This window comes from Nerophis lumbriciformis, linkage group LG07 (genome assembly GCF_033978685.3).
Source record: "Nerophis lumbriciformis linkage group LG07, RoL_Nlum_v2.1, whole genome shotgun sequence".
In the NCBI taxonomy this organism is placed as follows: domain Eukaryota; kingdom Metazoa; phylum Chordata; class Actinopteri; order Syngnathiformes; family Syngnathidae; genus Nerophis; species Nerophis lumbriciformis.
Genome location: NC_084554.2, coordinates 38,400,942 through 38,425,000, shown reverse-complemented (window position 1 = coordinate 38,425,000; position 24,059 = coordinate 38,400,942). Strand labels below are relative to the sequence as shown.

The 24,059-nt window shown below is 38.5% G+C and overlaps 1 protein-coding gene across 5 annotated transcripts in view; it reads right to left on the bottom strand.

The window, feature by feature from the left end:
• LOC133609544 (RNA-binding Raly-like protein) overlaps positions 1-24,059 on the bottom strand; it is a 324,683-nt gene that overhangs the window by 61,916 nt on the left and 238,708 nt on the right. The gene's annotated exons all lie outside the window — the stretch shown is intronic.

The window sequence follows — 24,059 nt, the reverse complement described above, 5'->3', positions numbered from 1 at the left end:
CCACCCGTGTTACACATGGCATTCGGAATGGCTCGATAGGAAGTTACGGGAAGCAGTGTCGATTGTCATTGTTGTTACGCGATTTCGTGAATAAAACTTTTTTTTAAATATTTTTTTTAATTAATGAAAAACCGTATTTTTTAATCACTGCAACCGTAACCCGGAATAGGTTGATGAAAACCGTACTAATTACGGGAAAACCGGAGTAGTTGGCAGGTATGATATATATATATATACATATATATAATGAATGCCATGTGGTTCCCTGGGCTGGAAAGCTTAGTGATTCCTTTGAACTTTTATGCTGATGTGCTCATAATTATCTTACTATAGCTCGACAGTACCTTTGTAGCTAAAATATAATAGCCAAGATTTCAATTATTTAATGAACCGAAAAAAGAGAAAGTGGATGCATCCGACACACCGAGAAAGATCCTTCTTGTGTGTGGAAAAAAAAGAAATAGGAAGGATTTTTCTGTTTTTGCAGATGTTACCAGGCTGGCGAAGTTACCACATTCTTTCAACATTTATGCTGACGTGCTCAAATTCATCACATAGCTCCAAGCTAAGGCTCCATTATTTTAATTAACTGAAAAAACAGCAAGTGTCTGCACCCAATTATTAACTCAGGGGCGTCAAACTTGTTTTCATTATGGGCCACATCCCAATTATGGCTGCCCTCAGAGAGGCGCTTGTAACAATAAATATACTGTATATGAATTGTAAATGTATAACTGCCTCATATTTATTATCATTTTTACCAATGGATAACTTGCTTTGAAATTATAAGTCAAGATGACAAGCAGATATTTAGGTTAGGAGTGTCCAGATTCAGTACTGATATGGAATATTGGTCAGATACGGTATCAGCAAAAAAACCCAGCATGGCCTTGCACGTAAAGTTTCCAACATAAACTTTGATACAAGCAGTCCTGCAGTAGGTTAACAGCTAAACATCCTCCAATAAGCACACATGGTTGGAGTTTTCTTGTATTTTAGTGAAGTCATTTACAAAAGACAAAAAGGTAGGATGTAAGCTAATTGGAGCGAGCAGCTACACAACAGCTAAGCAGACAATAGCACACAAGCTAGACATATGTAATACGTGTCCTATACAATACTGCAGTCTAAAACACCACATGTGTCAATCTAGACAAGTATCTTTAAGTAATTTCACTTGATCAAAACCTTTTTCAAACATTCCACACTATAAAATAAGTAAAGTATTTACTATGATTCCTGCTGATACTGTATCGGCCAATACCTAAAGCTGCAATATCGGTGTCATATTGGAAGTGATAAAGTTGCACCAGGACACTTTCTAATTTAGATATTTATTTTTTATCAATCCAAGTATAGTAAAATAAGTAATTTGGAGAAAAAACAATGGGAATGGATGGACCGAAGAGTAACCCTTTAACTACCAGGCTACTAAACCAGCGCCTAGCAACCCAAAAACTCTTAGACAGAGTTCAGCAGCCATTTTCTAATGTGTGATGACAGCGAGCATCATGGCATAATAAAAAGTGGAGCATCTGCAAACACTGGAGTGAGACTTTCAGCCTGCCTCTGTAGCCACGCTGGATCAGCTCGTAATCCTCGGCCCCTTCAGGCACCCGGCGGTGCAGATAAAGCTCGCTTTGAGATCGCGTCCCTTTGGTGCATCATCACGCACCAGGGAACATGGCCGCGCATCGAACAGCGGGACATTTCAGCGCAAAAGGAGCTTGTCGGCAAGAAAACTATCAGGAGATACGAATATTCATTTACGGTGTGTCACAAACACAATATGTGGGAAGGCTGCTAATATCATTTAGTGCATTTTTGAGGGAGTGCCATCACAACAGAGGGCACCAAAAAGTGGTTTTCTAGGTACCCATCCCAACTTTTGACAATGAAAACATGCAAAAATCCTATTCATTACTGCTTAGAAGAAATTTGTATTTTTTAGCATTTGCGTCCTATGACAAGAAGTGACACCCCATGCCAACAGGGGGAAGTAGTAGTCTGTTAGCATCAGTTATTTAGCTACCTTAGTAACTAATATCAATCACAACCCTGTATTGTTAGTTTGCTAGTTTCTGTAGGGCCTAAAACAGTGAAGGGCTCCTGTTATATAATCTTTGACCAGTATTTTACAGCTGTTTATTTTTTTTTTAAGAAAAACAAACATTTTTGTTAGGGTTTAAAAAAAAAATCCATTCACATCCGAATTGCAATTCTTATTTTTCTTATTTTTAAATTTATTTTTAAATTTTTTAAAAAGACGTAGTTTAGGCTATCTTCACGCTTACGTCAACAGGCAAAAGAAGCTTTAGTAACCATGCACCAAGTTATCTTGAAAATGTTTTGTTATCATTTTTATATCAAACAATATATTGCGAGAATTGGTTTGAATCGAGAATTGAGTCTGAATAAAAGAGTCACCCCAAGAATTGGAATTTAATCAGAATTTTTTGTACAATTCCCATCCCTAATTATGTTCGTTCGGTCCTAAAAGAGCAGAGCACTTCTATCACATAGAGCAGTGGTCTCCAACCACCGGTTTGAGGACTGGTACCGGTTTGTTACGAATTTGGTACTGGGCCGCACAGAAACTTAAAATGATTTACAAATTTTCTCCAACCTTACTTTCGACTGTCCAACTAGACCAGTGATTCTTAAACTGTAGTACAGGTACCACTAGTGATATGCTGGCTCTTTCCAGTGGTAGGCCAAATAGTCACTCAATTCAAGTATAGTCCATCCATCCATTTTCTACCGCTTATTCCCTTTGGGGTGTTTTATTTTTTATATAAAATATACTTGTTAAATAAAACCTCTGCTTTGTTTTTATTGAATACTTAGGCATACTATTCTAATGTATGTTAATGCTGGTCATTATGGTGGGACTTGAAGAGCCACATGTTTTCTGAGGTGGTACTTCAAACCACTGCACTAGACAAACACCAATAAGCTTGTTCATAGATGTATATTAAAACTCTTGATAGGAAGTCGCCAATTGTTATATTTGTTAAACAGTATCTTTGTGACATTATAGGACAACGCACAGTAATAAACATATAAAATGTGAATGTGCCAGATTGTATCAAAAGGCTCCTTTCCATCTGCAGTCCCTGGCAGGTTGATGGTATATAGAATAGACTATATATGATATACCATCAACCTGAAACAATGGTATGTAGAGTAGACTATTAACCTGAAACATTGGTATGTAGCAATGATTAATACTGGTCATTATGGTGGTACTTGGAGAGCCAAGTGTTTTTCTGAGGTGGTACTTGGTGAAAAAAGTTTGAGAACCACTGGTATATAGAATATACCATGAACCTGAAACAATGGTATATAGAATAAACCATCATCCTGAAACAAGCCCAGAGCTCCCACTAATTCAGCATTGTGGTGAGGTTTTTTTCCCATACACTTGTTTTTGCTGTGTTTATCTGCCACACGTTCAAGGCTGGTCCGTAAAAATAATGCCTACATTAAACACGCCCCAACAAAAAAAGTTTTTTTGACTCGCTCATTTTTGAAGCTGATTCCTAGAGCATTGCGGTCATATACAAAATCTTTAAGTAGTGTTTTTGCAAGTGATTCCTTAAAGACAGCTCAGTGCTCTTCTTATATTTAGGGAAGGGTACCGAATGTGGTACTTTTTGGGCACTGACCAAATACCGCCGGTCCTACAGGGCAACGATTCACATAAAACCCAACGGCGCCATGTTTTAGTGCCTCGGTACCTCAGCTGCCGACTTAGTCTGCTGAACTTCCCTCCAGCAGCACCGTGAGCAGACTCTCGGAAATGTTGCAATTTTCAATGCCAACATTACTAATTGGCTGAAAAAAAGCGGCACAATGTAAGTAAAGTAAGGCTCCACTTTTCCACGAATGAGCTAGCTTGATGCTAATATACATTGGCTTTGCCACTGACATGCTACTGATTAGCATTGGCAATTTTAACTTTTTACTTTCAACACCTTGAAAAGTGTTAATTAAAACTACAGCTAAGATGCACGTTACAATCCAACAATCCACAGTACTTATGTAACAGAGTTAAAATACACATTTGTTATTTATTATATTTTGTTTGTGAATTTTATCTTTAAATAGTTTCTTTTCTGCTTGCCTGTGAGAAGATGGTTTGATGTCTTTTTGTCCCTCCTGAGCCCCTGTAGTCCTTCAGGGTTGTGTAGCCTCTCCCTTCTTCCCCTCACAGAAAAGTTTTACATGGCTGAGGGTGAGTCCCGGTCGGGCGATTCCACCGACATTTTTGTTTGTTTTTCGGTGGAAATTAGGTCTTTAATTAATGAATGTGTATACCAAGAATGTGAATATGTTTACCTGTGTTGTTCCCTAGTTTTAAGTTCGGATTCCAGGTAATATTTTACATTGCTAATATTGGCGCCAACCGGCTGCTCTTTGTTACATGGACTGTGTGTGTGTGCGTGCATGCATGTGCTTACATGCGTAGGTAACGAGTGTTACTCTGTGTGTTTAGGCGTAAGCCAAAGAAAGACGGGATACCGACATTGTCTGATTGTCGCCCGCAGGTTTGTGGTTTTATTCTATTTTCTAAGGTTTTAACTATAGCAAATGCTGCATGTTTTGTTCTGCCATGGAATGGCGCTTTGAATTCATTCATTGAATTTACATTTAATATTTTACGGACCATTTGTATCTGTCATTTTCATTGTAAAGTGTTAAAGATGTATATGAGAACAGAAAAGTTTTACATTACTGAGGGCGTAAGCCACAGAATAACGGGATACAGACATTGTCTGATTGTCGCCTTCAGGTTGGAAGGAAAATAAATAAAGCTGAGAACAGTGGAAAAAGTCTCGTCATTGTTACAGAGCAGTTACACTTACTGTATTAACACTTTGTAGGGGGCAACATACCTCGATGACCAATTGACCATATACTATACATACTGCCATCTAACGTCTTGGACTTGCAACTGCAATTCAGTATCATACCTGTGATAATGAAACAAAAGACAACAACTGGACAGCAGTTGTTATAATCAGCTCATTTTTAAATGTTGCAAACAAAAAAATAGATTTTTATCATCAACAACAATAAATATTTATCAATACAGACAAATGTACCGGTTGAATACCGGTACCGATTTGGTTCAAATGTGAACTGTACCGATGCCTAGTTATAATGAGGATCTTTGACTAGCATTTTAGCAGTGGGTCCTTAAAAAGCAACGGCTTCGGTCATATTGAGGATCTTTGAATTGGCCTTCTTTCAGCTCCGTAATATCGCAAAAATGTGTTCCATTTTGTTCACTAGCGACGCTGAGATCATTAGTTATGCGTTCTTTACATCGCGTCTCGATTACTGTAACGTGTTATTTTCGGGCCTCCCTATGTCTAGCACAGTGGTTCTTAACCTGGGTTCGATCGAACCCTAGGGGTTCGGTGAGTCGGCCTCAGAGGTTTGGCAGAACCTCCGCCGCGGAGGTCAAGACACGCCAGACTCATCGTGTAAATAAAAACTTCTCCCTGTCGGCGTATTATGGATACCCCCAAACAATGTTCCCTCTAATTTTCCATATGTGTGAGCAAACGCAAAAACTCCTTGAGCATTCATGTGGAGCACATGTGAGAGACGTCAGACGTGCACATGCACTGTGGTCACACCTGCAGCACACCTGTCCCAAACCTGACTAAATAACAAGTTCAATGTTTTATTATTGTAATCAAATGACAGCAGTCATTTCCATGAGATTATTTTCTAATATAAGTGTTTTGGCCCACTTACAATGACTATAACATTGTTTTTCATGAGCTATGTACTAGTATTATATGTCTGGGTGGGGGGTCCTACTTTGGAAATAATATGTACCCCTTTCAGATATCGCATTTAGTTCCCACTAAAACATTCACATGTTGCACAATGAGATGTAAACATGGGATCATGTGTACATTCCTGTAACTCTCCGTTTGTAAAATATATATTTATTAGTATTTCTTTAATATAATAACATCATTTTATGATTACGGTTCGGGTTCGGTGAATGCACATATGAAATTGATGGGGTTCGGTACCTCCAACAAGGTTAAGAACCACTGGTCTAGCATTAAAAGATTACGGTTGGTACAAAATGCAGCTGCTAGAATTTTGACAAGAACAAAAAAGTTTGATCATATTACACCTATACTGTATATACCTATATACTGTACATACATATATACATATATATCAGTGACGTGCGGTGAGGTTCATGACTGGTGAGGCACTGACTTCATCACAGTCAGATTTACAAACATATGAACCCTAAAGAGTATCTTATTCACCATTTGATTGGCAGCAGTTAACGGGTTATGTTTAAAAGCTCATACCAGCATTCTTCCCTGCTTGGCACTAAGAATCAAGGGTTGGAATTGGGTTTAAATCACCAAAAATTATTCCCGGACGCGGCGCCGCTGCTGCCCACTGCTCCCCTCACATCCCAGGGGGTGAACAAGGGCATGGGTCAAATGCAGAGGACAAATTTCACCACACATAGTGTGTGTGTGACAATCATTGGTGCTTTAACTTTACTTTAACTTTACACATACAAACTGTAGCACACAAAAAAGCACATTTAATTAAAAAAACGTTTTTATGGTCTTACCTTTACTTATAAGTGCGGGAACAGTGGTGTTCGTGTTGGAGGAGTTGTGAATGAATGAAATATGAAATCCGTGCTGCAGTCTGCAGGTGTACCTAATGTTGTGTCCCTGCAGTCGTTCACGGCTCTTTCGGCGCAAGCATTGTTGTTTTTGCACTTTTTGGCCTCTTGTTAAGTGACGTTTTTTGGGTGGATTCGGTCTTGCACGTGGAGGGTTTGGGTGTGGCCTTTGGTTGGTGTGGCGCTCCCGTCAGGGGGTGCATTCTGCGGCGGGGGGTGAATTAACCGGTACAAGGAGGCGGAATTACTGCGAGCCTCAGCCAGTGCGTCTTCGCAGCAGTTTTATGATTGCTCAGCACAATAAATACGTTACACACGTACAGTTGTTGACAAAATACACTGTACATTATATACCTCACCTAACTAAACTATGGAAATGTATAATATTATTCATATAGCAATACGGTCTCACTGCACAGCAGGCCAGCAGTTAGCCGAGTCACTGCGCAATCCATGTTGAGGCACAACTGAGTGACGTGCCTCAACTGACTGCTGATCATCGCACCGTCTCTTCTCAATATTTGAACGGCAAATGTGAAAATTCAGCGATTTTGAATGAAAATAATCTAAAACTGGTGAAGTTAAATGGAAAATAACTTTATAGTATAATCACTGAATACATAAAACAATTTAATATTTTTTTTTCTTTTTACATTTTTTTCTTTCCATGATGGCAGGCACTGGTTTCCTGTACACTTAAGATGCAACTTTAAGGTTTTACTACTTAGGTATAAAATACTACATGGTCTAGCTCCAGCCTGTCTTGCCGATTGTATTTTACCACATGTCCTGGCAAGAAATCTGCGTTCAAAGAACTCCGGCTTATTAGTGATTCCCAGAGTCCAAAAAAAGTCTGCTGGCTATAGAGCGTTTTCTATTCGGGCTCCAGTACTCTGGAATACCCTAACGGTAACAGTTAGAGATGCTACCTCAGTAGAAGCATTCCCATCTTAAAACTCATTTGTATACGCTAGCCTTTAAATAGACCCCCTTTTATATCAGCTGATCTACCGTCTCTTTTCTGCTCTGCTCGTACACATTAGGTGACCAAAGATGAAGCGCTAGCTGTTCAAAGTCGGGTGGACCACTTATCTGTGCATCAGTTGGGGACGTCTCTGCGCTGCTGAACTGTCTCCACTCAAGATGATTTCCTGCTGGCCCCACTATGGACTGGACTCTCACACTATTATGTTAGACCCACTATGGACTGGACTCTCACACTATTAACTAGATCCACTCGACGTCCATTGCATCGGTCGCCCGGGGTGGGGGTCCCCACATCTGCGTTCCCCTCCAAGGTTTCTCATGGTAGCCCATTGGGTTGAGTTTTTACTTGCCCTGATGTGGGATCTGAGCAGTGGATGTCGTTGTGGCTGTGCAGCCCTTTGAGACACTCGTGATTTAAGGCTATATAAATAAACTTTGATTGATTGATTGATTGATTTGATATACGGTGCTTATGTTTCATGATTTAATCGCTTATTTTACGACAATAAAAGTTTCAAGATACAACAACGTTGCTTTCACAATACACACAAAATAATTGTGAATTCCCTATCATGTTAAAAAAAAAAAACATTTCGGTGACTAAATGACTATAATGTGCTGTGACGTCATTAACATAACATCCGACGGTCGAGTCGTCTTTGGATGATTGACAGGCTCAACACTGAAAAGCGCGGCATCTTAAAACAAAACGCCACGCAAACATAAACGCATGTAAACAGTCGGCGCATAAACTTACAGTGATTGTGGCGACGCTTGCCCTTGTACATGGTCATCATACTGAAGTAAGTCGGTGCCGCTCGGAGGAGAAGACAGAAGGAGACTTCCTGACTGGAAAGAAATGAGCTCTGACGGAGAGCAACTACTTCTTTGTGGACCGTACCAAGTTCGGATGGACGAGGGGTGTGCTCGTCTCAATTTATGTACATTAAGGGCGAGTATTGGATTATGAACACAAACAAAATATACACATGTCGGTACTTTTGTCCGTAAACATATACTAAATAGTATAAAGACAAAATATCTATTTTTGCTTTTTTTGCAGGATATACCATAGAAACAACAACTAACCCGAACGTTTACAATACAATTTCCACAATAGCTGTTAAAACTAGGGATGTCCATTAATGGCTTTTTGCCGATAACCGATATTCCGATATTGTCCAACTCTTTAATTACCGATACCGATATCAACCGATACTGATATATACAGTCGTGGCATTAACACATTATTATGCCTAATTTGGACAACCAGGTATGGTGAAGATAAGGTCATTTTTTTCTTTTTTTTTTAATATTAATAAAATAAAATAAGATAAATAAATTAAAAACATTTTCTTGAATAAAAAAGAAAGTAAAACAATATAAAAACAGTTACATATAAACTAGTAATGAAAATGAGTAAAATTAACTGTTAAAGGTTAGTACTATTAGTGGACCAGCAGCACGCACAATCATGTGTGCTTACGGACTGTATCCCTTGCAGACTCTATTGATATATATTGATATATAATGTAGGAACCAGAATATTAATAACAGAAAGAAACAACCCTTTTGTGTGAATGAGTCTAAAGGGGGAGGGAGGTTTTTTGGGTTGGTGCACTAATTGTAAGTTTATCTTGTTTTTTTATGTTGATTTAATAAAAAAAACAAAAAACGATACCGATAATAAAAAAAACCGATACCGATAATTTCCGATATTACATTTAAAGCATTTATCGGCCGATAACATCGGCAGGCCGATATTATCGGACATCTCTAGTTAAAACATTTAAAAATAAATCAGTGGTATTACAGACTAATGACAAATAGACCATATTATGTATTGTTAAAACACTAAAAGTGTGTTTCTAAACATGCTAATTAATACATATCAAACTGTACATGCTGGCATAGCAATCAATCCATCCATCCATCCATTTTCTACCGCTTGTCCCTTTCGGGGTTGCGGTGGGTGCTGGAGCCTATCTCTGCTGCATTCGGGCGGAAGGCGGGGTTACACCCTGGACAAGTCGCCACCTCATCGCAGTATTCAATCAATCAATCAATCAAAGTTTATTTATATAGCCCTAAATCACAAGTGTCTCAAAGGGCTGCACAAGCCACAACGACATCCTTGGCTCAGATCCCACATCAAGGCAAGGAAAAACTCAACCCAATGGGCTACAATTGGGTCACCGGGCGACCGTAACGTATTGCTACACTGCAAGCCCGCAACCACTCCTTCCAATGTTTTTGAAGATTATTCTTACAAAAATGTCAAAAACTAACATTCTGTCTAGCTAAAAAATATTTTTTTTCTATGAAATAAAGAAGATTTTGCGGAATTCGTCTATTTTTGGTCGTTACGTGCGGATCGATCTTAGAATATCGTTACCGCCAATACAAGATCTTTATGCTCTAATGATAATTCCCAAATGGTAAACTGGTATACTTTAGTTATTTGACATAATGCATATCATCAACAGGAAAACAATTTAAAGTAATTGAATCATTGAGATTTTGTCTAAATCATATGTCCCCAAACTACGGTCCACGGGCCTGATCTGGCCTGCCAGTGTCCAAAATCCGGCCCGCGGGAAGTCCCAAGTTAAAAATAAATAAATAAATAAATATATATATACTGTGATGAGGTGGAGACTTGTCCAGGGTGTACCCCGCCTTCCGCCCGATTGTAGCTGAGATAGGCTCCAGCGCCCCCCGTGACCCCGAAGGGAATAAGCGGTAGAAAATGGATGGATGGATGTATATATATATATATATATATATATATATATATATTTATATATATATATATATATATATACATATCCATCCATCCATTTTCTACCGCTTGTCCCTTTCAGGGTCGCGGGGGATGCTGGAGCCTATCTCAGCTGCATTCGGGCGGAAGGCGGGGTACACCCTGGACAAGTCGCCACCTCATATATATATATATATATATATATATATATATATATATATATATATATAAATATATATATATATATATATATATATGAGGTATATATAAATCATAATTGTCTAAAAATGCATTTTCCCATCGATAATGTGACATAATTGTCTAAAAATGCATTTTCCCATCGATAACGTGACATCATCGCGCTCAGAATATATATATATATATATATATATATATATATATATATATATATATATATATATATATATATATATATATATATATATATATATATATATATATATATATATATATATATATATATATATATATATAACGGTGTGGCGCAGTTGGGAGAGTGGCTGTGCCAGCAACCTGAGGGTTCCTGGTTCAATCCCCACCTTCTACCATCCTAGTCACGTCCGTTGTGTCCTTGAGCAAGACACTTCACCCTTGCTCCTGATGGGTCCTGGTTAGCGCCTTGCATGGCAGCTCCCGCAATCAGTGTGTGAATGGGTGAATGTGGAAATAGTGTCAAAGCGATTTGAGTTCCTTAAATAAGGTAGAAAAGCGCTATACAAGTATAACCCATTTACCATATATATATATATATATATACATATATATATAGAGCCCGGTCCCCGGCCAATTTTTTTTATCCCAATGCGGACCCCGAGTCAAAAAGTTTGGGGACCCCCTGGTCTAAATGAAAGGCGATTGGTGAGGACTACATTTTCTTCCGCCAAGGTAAGACACCTGATTTATGAAGGGACATTTAAAAAAAAAAAATACATATCAGTATGAACAGGTAATCCATTGATGTAATGTGAAATTACTCAATAATTCATACAATATTTGACAGTGAAACTGTTGAAAATGTGTGTATCGAATTTGAAACAGCAGGCATATAAGTTTATGTAACTCTAAATTAGTCAATTGGCATTTTATGCATTATAAAATGCATAAAATGCATTATAATATTATATATATGAGCAAAACAGAGTCTTTAGATTTTTCAAATAAACCAATGTAATGTTTACAATACACAGCATGGTATATTTAGAGGTAAAATACAGTTAAAATATACGTATCCAATTTGCTGTATTATTTTGTGGTGATCACTTGGTGTGTGTTGTTATAATAAATTATAGCTTTCTGAATTTTATGAAAGAGAAAATATAAATCACATTAAAAAAGTACATAATTATGTTGACTTTTTGTAAGTTTTTTTAGATGACAAATAATTACAACATTGAAGATGCTTTGAAAATGATATTCAATGTGAATTCAATAATCTGGAGCAGCTATGGGGAAATGATGACAATTTGTATTTATTTTTTGGAACTAACATGATATATATTTATGTGTATGCATTATATTTTGGTTTGATATAAAGAATAACTAGTATAATATTAATAAATATTATTTAGTGACCGACTGTGTCAAATATGATGCAAATACAAAAATATATAGGGAATTTGATTTTTGTAAAAAAAATAAAATATATATGTTCAGAAGGACCAATAAAAGCTCTAATGTCAATGATTCAGTGTTTTAAAGGGTTAAGAACATTTCTGGCAATTAAAGCAAGTCACTCAGTATTATACAACAGAAAGAGTATGTTATCATTTAGTTTAATTTAATAACATAACTTATTTTGTTTTGTCCTGTGATTTTATATCGTTGGAAGATGATTCCCCAAGAGCAACAACACTTGAAATACACAATTTTTTCACATTTTGCCAGACACATTAGGTATATTTGCGCAAAGTATTGAATCGCTATCGCCTATATTAGCCTGAATTTTACTTGGTATCGGATCGAGAAAAAAAAATTAGTGGTATCACACATCACTAAATTTTACAATGTCCAGCTCATTCGTTTGCAGAATTGGAACTCAACATGAAGACATACTTTTTTTTTTGTGCTTAATATCGTATTACGTTAAAGAAAAGTGTCTAAAGTGAGGTTTGCAGGCCATGTATGCACCAAAAAAGTCCTACATTTGTAAAAAAAAAAAAAAGAGTATTTTTGGTAGGGATTAGACTATGCAGCATCAAGCAAATGGCGCATCAGTTCGCTGACTAAACGGTTTGCGGCAGAGAGGAATATTAGAAGTAAACAAGAGAGTGTTTGCTAAATACTTACATAAAAACTAGTACATGCATCCAAACACTGTCTTTCTGAAAAATAGTATTTACTGTATGTGTGTATAGAAGAGATGACTTTAGAAGCATTTGACTACTTTTGCAGCATCCTGCTCTTTGCTGCCTAGACAGGCATCTTGGACGTAAACAAAAAAGGTTTTGTGACTCAATAAGGGCCTCCAATACCTGAATAGAGTGGGATTTCCAGCCTGGAAAAAGTTAGCGCATCAACGCGTGCCATGCTCATATTTGTCGCTCAATCTATCTAAAAAAGATTATTCCTGTATGTTAGAAAATTAGCTATGTTGACCAAAAATCCCTAAAAATGATCAAGTTTCTACTTTATATCCATTGATTACTATCTCCCAGCCAAATGTATATTGTCTGATTGAAACTTTTATTAGTAGATTGCACAGTACAGTACATATTCCGTACAATTGACCACTAAATGGTAACACCCCAATAAGTTTTTCAACTTGTTTAAGTCGGGGTCCACGTAAATCAATTCATGGCTCATTATTATAAGTGACATTAGTTTTAAAATGAATATTATGCCTATGCATGTAAATGCCAAGAAAGCAGCTTAATTTTACACTATTACAGTACTGTTGTTGGTTTCAGTGACAACACTCATAATAACAGGCATGATCAATTGTGTTTTGGGAACAAAAATGATGCAAAAATGAACAGCATTGAAATACAACATCCTCCCTTGAAGTTGTATTTATTATGTCTGTGTAGAAAGTAATCAAATTATTCATAATGCTGTTTAGAATGTTACAGTGAGTGCAGGTCTTTTATGGGATTATTTACAGGATTTATTATGCTCGACTGTGTTGCATTGTTTCGCCTCCAATGAATTGGAGGCGTTTAAAGTACAACAGCGACTCCTGCTGTCTATAATGGAATAAAACAACCTGCAAATGTGACGTAATACATTAAAAAACACACTTCATGACTCGGTCACAGTGAAATAAAAATATGGACAAACAATAATTCATGGAAACATCCCAATAATAGTTTGTGCCAAAAAATAATCAAAGCTCCTTTTTTGACTTTTAAATAAGCCTCATCATATTCTTAGATTTGTTGAGCCATGTATAAACAGGTCAGTGGCGATCTTATCACGAACACAATTTAAAATGACGATTTATTTGATGTCCTGAGAAAAGAAATGTAAAATGGGTGGAACGCAGTCGCGGTGTGTAAGTGAAACAGTGGCCTCTAGTGGAGAAAGTAGATCATGCATGCTTCCAATTAAATTGATGATGGATGGATAGAAGGATAGATGGATATAGATAGATGGAGTGCGAAACGATATAGCAATGTCAGTGTCTATTCCAGCATATAGTGGGGGTTATAAATGGAATCGTGTAGGGCGAAAGAGGTTAAAAAATCCAATAGAGTGACAATGATGTCTTCTGGATGCAATGGAGCAATAAATGACTAAATCACAGGCCATGGAACCCATTTAAGGGTAGATAACTTTGAAATCATCATTTTCTGTGACTGTATTGTTTTTTGCACAGCAGAAGAAAGACCTTACTGATGCGTATATTCTACATTATTTGCTGTTACAGGATAACAGGAAGGATCTAGAACCCCTGGGTAGGCCAAACATGTCCAAGTATTGATGTATGCTGTGGAAAAGCATGGTAGCAGGCGTGACTCAGATGGTAGCGCGGCCGCGTCAGCAACTTGAGGGTTCCAGGTATGATTCTAGCTTCCGCCATAGTTTTGCATGTTAAGGTCCTTGGGCAAGGCACTTCACCTACCTTGCTCCCAGTGCCGCTCACACTGGTGAGTGAATGTTTGGTGGTGGTCGGAGAGGTCACAGGCACAAACTGGCAGCCACACTTTCATCGACCTTTAGGGCAGCTGTGGCGACAAATGTAGCTTACCACCATCATATGTGAATGTGGAGCGAATGAATGATGGGTTCTCAGTTCTCTGTGAGGCACTTTGATTGTCTAGAAAAGCTATACCTGCCAACCTTGAGACCTCCGATTTCGGGAGGTGGGGTGGGCGTGGTCAGGTGTGGGTCGGGGGGCGTGGTTTGGGTGGGGGCGTTGTTAGAGGCGTGGTTAAGAGGGGAGGAGTATATTTACAGCTAGAATTCACCAAGTCAAGTATTTCATATATATATATATATATATATATATATATATATATATATATATATATATATATATATATATATATATATATATATAAGAAATACTTGACTTTTAGTGAATTCTAGCTATATATATATATATATATATATATATATTTATTTTATTATATATATATGTATATATAAATAAAATAAATACTTGAATTTCAGTGTTCATTTATTTACACATATACACACACATAACACTCATCTACTCATTGTTGAGTTAAGGGTTGTATTGTCCATCCTTGTTCTATTCTCTGTCACTATTTTTCTAACCATGCTGAACACCCTCTCTGATGATGCATTGATGTGTGGCACGCACAAAAGTGCTTTCATCAAATGCATTAGAGTCTGGAATCTTCCATCTCTCCCTAGCATGGCCCAAAACCGGTCAATCTTTGCTTCCTGAGGAAGATCTTCAGTGCCAAGCACTTGGTAGTCCACTACTTCTTCCCAGAGGCTATCCAGGTCCAATCGCAGCTGCGGCTTGGAACTTACAAGCTGTTATGAGAGTAGCGTATGTGTGTGTGTGGCCCTTTAATAGGTGAGCATGTGAGGTGAGTGACGTCAGTGAGTGTGTGGGCGAGAGAAGAGAGGGAGCTGTAGCGTGAGTGTGGGCAGGGACTAGTTTGTTTTGTGTTGGATTGGCTGTGTGCAAGCAATCAATAGAGCAAGATTTGCAACTAATCGCCGGACTCAGGCAGGAAAGGTGTAACAAAGCGTATTTCTTCATCTTACTCGTCGTCGGCGTCGCCATGGCTGTATCTTCCTTGTTCTTCTACTTCGTCTCCTTGTTGTGTGCGCAGTTGTGCACTGCACTCTCTAAAAGCCCTAGATGTTATTGATGTTATAGATGGCAGTATTGTCCTGTTTAAGAGTGTTACAACATTGCTGTTTACGGCAGACGAACTGCTTTACGGTAGACAAAAACATGACTGCTGTGTTGTTACCGCGCTGGGAGGACGTTAATGAAAACTGCCTAACAATAAACCCACATAAGAAACCAAGAACTCGCCCTCCATCATTCTACAGTTATAACGTGATTGGGCAGTCACGCTGTTTATATAGTGGGAAAGCGGACTCAGGTCCGCATGGAGCTGGAGGGGGCGTGGCCTCCAGCTCCGCCTGAATTTCGGGAGATTTTCGGGAGAAAATTTGTCCTGGGAGGTTTTAGGGAGAGGCGCTGAATTTTGGGAGTCTCCCGGAAAATCCGGGAGGGTTGGCAAGTATGAGAAAAGCGCTATATACAGTACAGGCCAAAAGTTTGGACACACCTTCTTATTCAATGCATTGTCTTTATTTTCATGACTATTTTCATTGTAGATTGTCACTGAAGGCATCAAAACGATGAATGAACACATGTGGAGTTATGTGCTTAGCAAAAAAAGGTGAAATAACTGAAAACATGTTTTATATTCTAGTTTCTTCAAAATAGCCACCCTTTGCTCTGATTACTTTTTCACACACTCTTGGCATTCTCTTAATGATCTTCAAGAGGTAGTCACCTGAAATGGTTTTCACTTCACAGGTGTGCTTGAAGCTCATCGAGAGAATGCCAAGAGTGTGCAAAGCAGTAACCAGAGCAAAGGGTGGCTATTTGGAAGAAACTAGAATATAAAACATGTTTTCAATTATTTCACCTTTTTTTGTTAAGTACATAACTCCACATGTGTTCATTCATACTTTTGATGCTTTCAGTGACAATCTGCAATGTAAATAGTCATGAAAATAAAGAATACGCATTGAATGAGGAGAAGGTGTGTCCAAACTTTTGGCCTGTACTGTAAATCTAACCTTTTATTATTATTAAAAAGCCACAAATGCTACAACAATTCTTTAAATCAGGGGTGTCCAGACGTTTCGACTGGGGGTCCGCATTGGGCTTCAAAAAATTGTCCGAGGCCGAAAGTCGACTGCATGCAAAGTAGCACTATATATATATATATATATATATATATATATATATATATATATATATATATATATATATATATATATATATATATATGAATATATGAAGCATATACATATGTATTAGTACATATTAAAATAATATAATCAATATATAATTCATAATTATTAGAATTGGATATTACGAGTAGGTGAAAGCTCAACCTTGTTTACGTCCGTGGTGACCTCCTTAATGTTTTTTAATCAATCAGAAATATCAAGCAGCTAAAATATGCTAAACATGGGTAAATGTGGAGAGTGTTTTGCATGTGTCCCATCATCCCTTGTAATGGGTTTCAATGAGTGTAATGTTTTAATGTTGATTGGACATTTTTTTTATAATATCCACAAAGTTCAATGAGCAGGTTGTGTTATGTGTGGCCATGTTTGTTGAATTTTTGTTTTGGTGGATTTGTTTTCCCTTGCACCATGACTAGGGAAGGTTGTTTGGATTGGGCCAAAAAAAGTAAATGCTGTATACCCTGTGTTCTTCCAAGTATAATTAATGGTTGAGTAACTTTCATTGGCCACCAGACGGTGACAAAAAGGCGGCGATCAGACTGCGGGCCATTTCTATATGATATGAATACACCAACGGGTTGTAATTGGGACACCTCTGCTTTAAATGCTATCATAGTGATATTTTAAGCACATCTCCCTACTTTAAATGGCCTTTTAAATGTAGATTTAGCCCTTATAAACCTTGTAGGCCCTAATATAGCCCAATAGGCTTAAGTTTAAAATTCTGGCTCTAGATTTCAGAGCCTTCTTACGATCCGATCGAGCCTTACACCCCTGCTCGGGCTCTGAGGTCCGTGGATCGGAATCTGCTGAAGGACTAGAAGGCTGTTGCTCACATGCTTTGGAAACTTCCACACTCATTGCACTCAATTGACATATTTAAAAGCAAACATAAAACTATTTGTTCTGGATTTTGAATAGCTACTTTTGGGCTACTATGATTTTTGTGTTGTCATGGACTATTATATTGTGTGTCATTTCTGATATTTGAACTGTGTTGTGAAGCAAAGTGACTTTTAGTCTGTGAAAGGTGCTCTATAAACAAACGTTATTTACTTAATTAGCTTAAACTGTACAGCTACCAATATAAGAATTGTAATGAAGTGCTTAACATTGACCGCAGACTTCATTAGACACCTGTCCGCATGTTAATGAGATCTACAAAACCCAAAACCAGTGAAGTTGGCACATTGTGTAAATCGTAAATAAAAACAGAATCCAATGATTTGCAAATCCTTTTGAACCTATATTCAATTGAATTGACTGCAAAGACAAAATAATTAACATTCGAACTGGAAAACTTTGTTATTTTTTTGCAAATATTAGCTCGTTTGGAATTTGATGCTTGCAACATGTTTCAAAAAATGCTGGCACAAGTGGCAAAAAAGACTGAGAAAATTGAGGAATGCTCATCAAACACTTCTTTGCAACATCCTACAGGTGAACGGTGTATTAGTGCCCAAGGCATGGGTAACTTACGCATCTGTGAAGGCACCATTAATGCTGGAAGGTACATACAGGTTTTGGAGCAACCTTTGTTGCCATCCAAGCAACGTTATCATGGACGCCCCTGCTTATTTCAGCAAGACAATGCCAAGCCACGTGTTACAACAGCGTGGCTTCACAGTAAAAAAGTGCGGGTACTAGACTGGCCTGCCTGTAGTCCAGACCTGTCTCCCATTGAAAATGTGTGGCGCAATATGAAGTCTAATATACCACAACTGAGACCCCGGACTGTTAAACAACTTAAGCTGTACATCAAGCAAGAATGGGAAAGAATTCCACCTGAAAAGCTTCAAAAATTAGTCTCCTAAGTTTCCAAATGTTTACTGAGTGTTGTTAAAAGGAAAGGCCATGTAACACAGTGGTAAAAATGCCCCTGTGCCAACTTATTTGCAATGTGTTGCTGCCATTAAATTCCAAGTTAATGATTATTTGAAAAAAAAAAAAAAAAGTTTTTCAGTTCGAACATTAAATATCTTGTCTGTGCAGTCTATTCAATTGAATATAAGTTGAAAAGGATTTGCCAATCATTGCATTCTGTTTTCATTAACGGTTTACACAACATGCCAACTTCATTGGTTTTGGGTTTTGTACATGCAGTTTAATGTAATCCCTTCTCATTTAAATAAGGTAATACAAGTCAAAATATAACAAAATCTCAGAATTATGTGATGCATATGTTAATGAATAAATTCCAAGTAGACGTCTTGCATTGTATTAGATCAGTGTTTCTAGAATAGTGGGGCGGGCCCCCCTGGGTTGGCGCAGTGAGATCTAGGGACTTCCAGTACAGTATTTGTAATTTTTTTCCCCATTCTTGAACGATACACAAGCCCCCAGCTAGGTGGCAGCACTGCTCAAATTAATTAACAGGCTCAATCAAGAAATATGACCAAATATGTTGGTTTGCCCTCGTATTGGTTGTGCTAAAATACAGACATCGTGTATGAATGCCCTGTTGTGCAGCATGGGGCTGTTACACCCGCGGGAATTGTGGAAAACCTTTACAGGTTCACCATCAACACTGCAGAGCCACCGATTACAGCGTCTTGTGCCAGGTAAACATTAAACATTTAGCATTTTGTTCGGGAGAGAACACGCAAAAGCTAATACGAATAATAACAGAAAATATTATTCCATTTCAGAAACGGTTTGACAAAAACAGACTATCTTTGAATCTCACTAAATCTAAAATAATGCAATTCAGTAATTGTAGAAAAGAAAGGCAAACACAACAACACATGGACGGACATTGAAAGAGTAAAAGAAACCACATTTTGGGTGTAATAATAGATGAGAAGGGGAACTGAAAATCTCATTAAAATATTTAACATAAAGTGGCAAAAAATATGTCAATAATGAATTAAATAAAATATGTTCTGGGTTCGATCCTGCGCTCGGGATCTTTCTGTGTAGGGTTTGCATGTTCTCCCCGTGACTGCGTGGGTTCTCTCCGGGTACTCCGGCTTCCTCCCACCTCCAAAGACATGCACCTGGGGATAGGTTGATTGGCAACAATAAATTGGCCCTAGTGTGTGAATGTGAGTGTGAATGTTGTCTGTCTATCTGTGTTGGCCCTGCGATGAGGTGGCGACTTGTCCAGGGTGTACCCCGCCTTCCGCCCGATTGTAGCTGAGATAGGCTCCAGCACCCCCCGCAACCCCGAAGGGAATAAGCGTTAGAAAATGGATGGATGGATGTTCTGGACCAAAAATCACTCCCTATTCTTGACAGCTCGCCAGTGTTACCATATCTGAGTTATTGTGTGTAAATGTACACTTATTCACTCAGCATCAACGTTCCCTCTAAGGTGCGCGCCTGTGCAATTGCGCACTGCTCAAGCGTCCTCTGCGCACGGCAAATCTATGCCACGCACAAAATCAAATAAAAAAATAAGCGCATAACAATTTTCGACACACGGACACGACAGAGAAAACAGTTTTCGTCACCATTGTTCAAATATTGTAACGTCTGTCGAGACGCTTTGAGGACATGAATTCCATCCATCACTTTACTGAGCAAAACTCTTTATTGTCGGCCATAAACACATCACTAAAACATTAGTAAAAAAAAGGATATCTAGCAAAAGTGGTCATTTTCTGCAGTACAAACCAGACCAAAAGCAACTTTGTTATATCAACTGCAGCCGCTCGCTCTTTCTCACTTGCGCCAACACGTGCACATATGGCACTTAGCCAGTGATGTGTTTACAGCCACACAAAAAGACGGACAACTCCAACACCACACATAAAGTGTCATTCCAGGTCGTTACACTATGATTTACCAATCAAATGTGTGCTTATTCTAGTGTCATTTATTAGGAATCTTAATTCATAAATATTAATCATGAAATGCTGTTTGTATATTAAATAAATAAAATAATATAAAAAATATTTTTTTACAAACAGGAAGTTGCAGGAATGTACACATGATCCCCTGCTTACATCTCATTGTGCAATAGGTGAATGTTTTAATGGGAACTAAATGCAATGTCTGAAAGAGGTACAAATTATTTCCAAAGCAGGACCTCCACCCAGACAAACAATACAAGTACACAGTTCATGAAAAACAATATTTTTTGTTATTGTCATTGTAAGTGGGCCTAAACACTTATATTAGAAAATAACCTCATGGAAATGACTGCTGTCATTTGATTATAATAATAAGAGAATGTTGTCTGTCTATCTGTGTTGGCCCTGCGATGAGGTGGGGACTTGTCCAGGGTGTACACCGCCTTCCGCCCGAATGCAGCTGAGATAGGCTCCAGCGCCCCCCGCGACCCCGAAAGGGACAAGCGGTAGATAATGGATGGATGGATGGAGATTTAACTTGTTATTTAGTCAGGTTTGGGACAGGTGTGCTGCTGGTGTAGCCACAGTGTGCACGTCTGATGTTGCTAACATGGGCTCCACTGAATGCTCAGTGAGTTTTTGCGTTTGCTCACACACATGAAAAATTAGAGGTAACATTCACTCAGCATGTTACAAAAAAAGAGAGATCAGTTATAATAATACATGAGTAATACATACAGTGATTACAAATACATTGGAGGCAGCCACCACAGTTGACATACTTCACGCAAAAGTCACAGTTTTTCCGTGATTGTTGGTCCAAAGCAAAGATTTGGGCAAAGTGAGGTTAATAAATTCTTTTTTGGGTCCTTCTGTGTATTTTTTTCCACGTTTGTTGTGGCGTCTGGTGCGTGTTAGAGTGCCTGCTGGTCACGAAACACTGCAGGAATGTAGCAGCAGACTGCGTCAAATAAGGCCACAAAATAATACTTTGACGGAATAAAAGCATGTTGTATTGTAAGTTTATAAGCTGGAGTATGTTTAGAACTAGATGCATTATTTTGGTTTATTTCGTCAGAAAAACTAACGTCAAAACGACAGCAACGGCATGCATCACGGGGCACAGCCGCACATGTCCTCGGTAGCAATCATGGCGCCTGTTGATTAGTGTCTTACTCTCTTTTTACACGACTCAGCAACTCATAGTGGTTTGTACAGATAAATAAATAATTATTATCAGGGTCTCAATCATAGTTCAATTCAGGGCGGGGGTCTGCAACCTGCGGCTAGTGTCGCCCTCGTGGCTCCCTAGAGCTTTTTCAAAAATGTATGAAAATAGAAAAATAATTTTTTTGTTTTTGTTTTAATGTGGTTTCTGTTGGAGGACAAAATGACACAAACCTTCCTAATTGTTATAAATCCCACTGTTTGTATTAAACATGATTCTCTGATGAGAGTATTTGACGTGCGCCGTTTTGTCCTACTAAATTTGGCGGTACTTGTACTCCCCGTAGTTTGTTTACATGTGCAACTTTCTCTAAAACTGCCACAGAAATACATATTTTATGCCACTCCTTCTTTGTCTCATTTTGTCCACCAAACGTTTTATGCTGTGTGTGAATACACAAAGGTGAACTTTGTTGATATTATTGACTTGTGTGGAGTGCTTATCAAGCATATTTGGTCAGTGCATGACTGCAAGCTAATCAATGCTGACATGCTATTTAGGCTATCTTTATGTACGTATTGCATCATTATGCCTCACTTGGAGGTATATTTGAGCTCATTTAATTTCCTTTACTTAAGACCTCTGTGTATTTAATTTATATTTGCTTGTCTCATGACTCCTTACCTGTATGTAATATTGGCTGAATTTCTGATAGTTGTTTGTGTGCAGTTATAGACCACAGCAAACGTAACCCAGCTTGCAAAGATTGTTATAAATCCATTCGAAGAAGACAGCCTGCCATGTCCTTTAACTTGGACACACACATCTATAACTTTGGCCATTCTAAGACAATCATTTAGAGGAGTTATCTCACTGAGAAGACTGCGTTTTACTAATGTTTTCTAATGTTGTAAAAATGGGTAGAATAAATATTACATTTCAACATTTCCGTCAATGAAGATTTGTGTCAGCCAGCAACACAGTCATTTTGATAGTAGGCTAATATAGCTAATATAGACACTTATCTCATGTGTTTACTTCATTATATTACTTATAGAAGGCTTTTAATTTTTTGCGGCTCCAGACAGATTTTCTTTTTTGTATTTTTGGTCCAATATGGCTCTTTAAACATTTTGGGTTGCCGACCCCTGATTTAGGGGGTGTATGAAAGAAATGATGTCCCCAAGGGGGGCAGGACGGAAAAACATTGATAAGCACTGGATTAGATTGTGCAGGTGTACCTAATGAAGTGTCCAGTGGTTCTTAACCTGGGTTCGATCGAACCCTAGGGGTTCGGTGAGTCGGTCTCAGGGGTTCGATGGAGCCTCCGACGCTGAGGTCAAGACACACCTGACTCATCGTGTAAATAAAAACTTCTCTCCATCGGCGTATTATGGATACGGCAACAGCAGAAGTCACACTGATTTGCAGGTGTGTAATTTGTTGTGATGTTCATGCACTGTTCATTTTGTGCACCAGTAAAAAAACATACAACTTTGTCTTGAATTTGAAAAAAAAAAAACATTTTTATTTTTCACTAAAGAAGGGTTCGGTGAATGCGCATATGAAACTGGTGGGGTTCGGTACCTCCAACAAGGTTAAGAACCACTGGTCTAGTCCCATGTTATAGCAGCCAGCCTCCACAGGGTGGCGCTCAGTGACCACCACAGAGTGTAAAAAAAAGAGGCCTGCACATGCACTGATATGCTAGTCATAACAGTCACCCAGTCTGCACTCATCATTTCCAGTCCAAAATGAACACTTGAATGATGCATTGCCCTTATTGTTACAAGCTCTGCCCCCTTCCCTCCCCACGGGGTCTCAGAGGCCCAAATCTCATAAGACGGCACAAAGTAATGAAGGCATCCCATCCGGCCCGGCGTAAACAACACACAGACGACTCATTCATAATTCCGGCGACACACTTTTAAAACCGGCGGAGCCCTCAGAGTCCCGCAAGTCATCACTTAGATGCGTTTACCGCCACGGACCCATGATGCTTTGCTCCTCCGCCCCGATGAGGAACTCTTCACGCCATCCTTCATATGATGCATTTGCACTTCATTTGTGAGCAGAATATCCTCATTTCCCCAGCACTCTTTGTAATGCAAGTGTATCCTTTCAACATCCCCAGAGCTGCCTCTCCCTACACCATGCAGTGCTTCTTAACTGTTTTCTGTTATGCCCCTGAACATTTTATAAATAGCATCATTTGTCCATAACATTGTTATA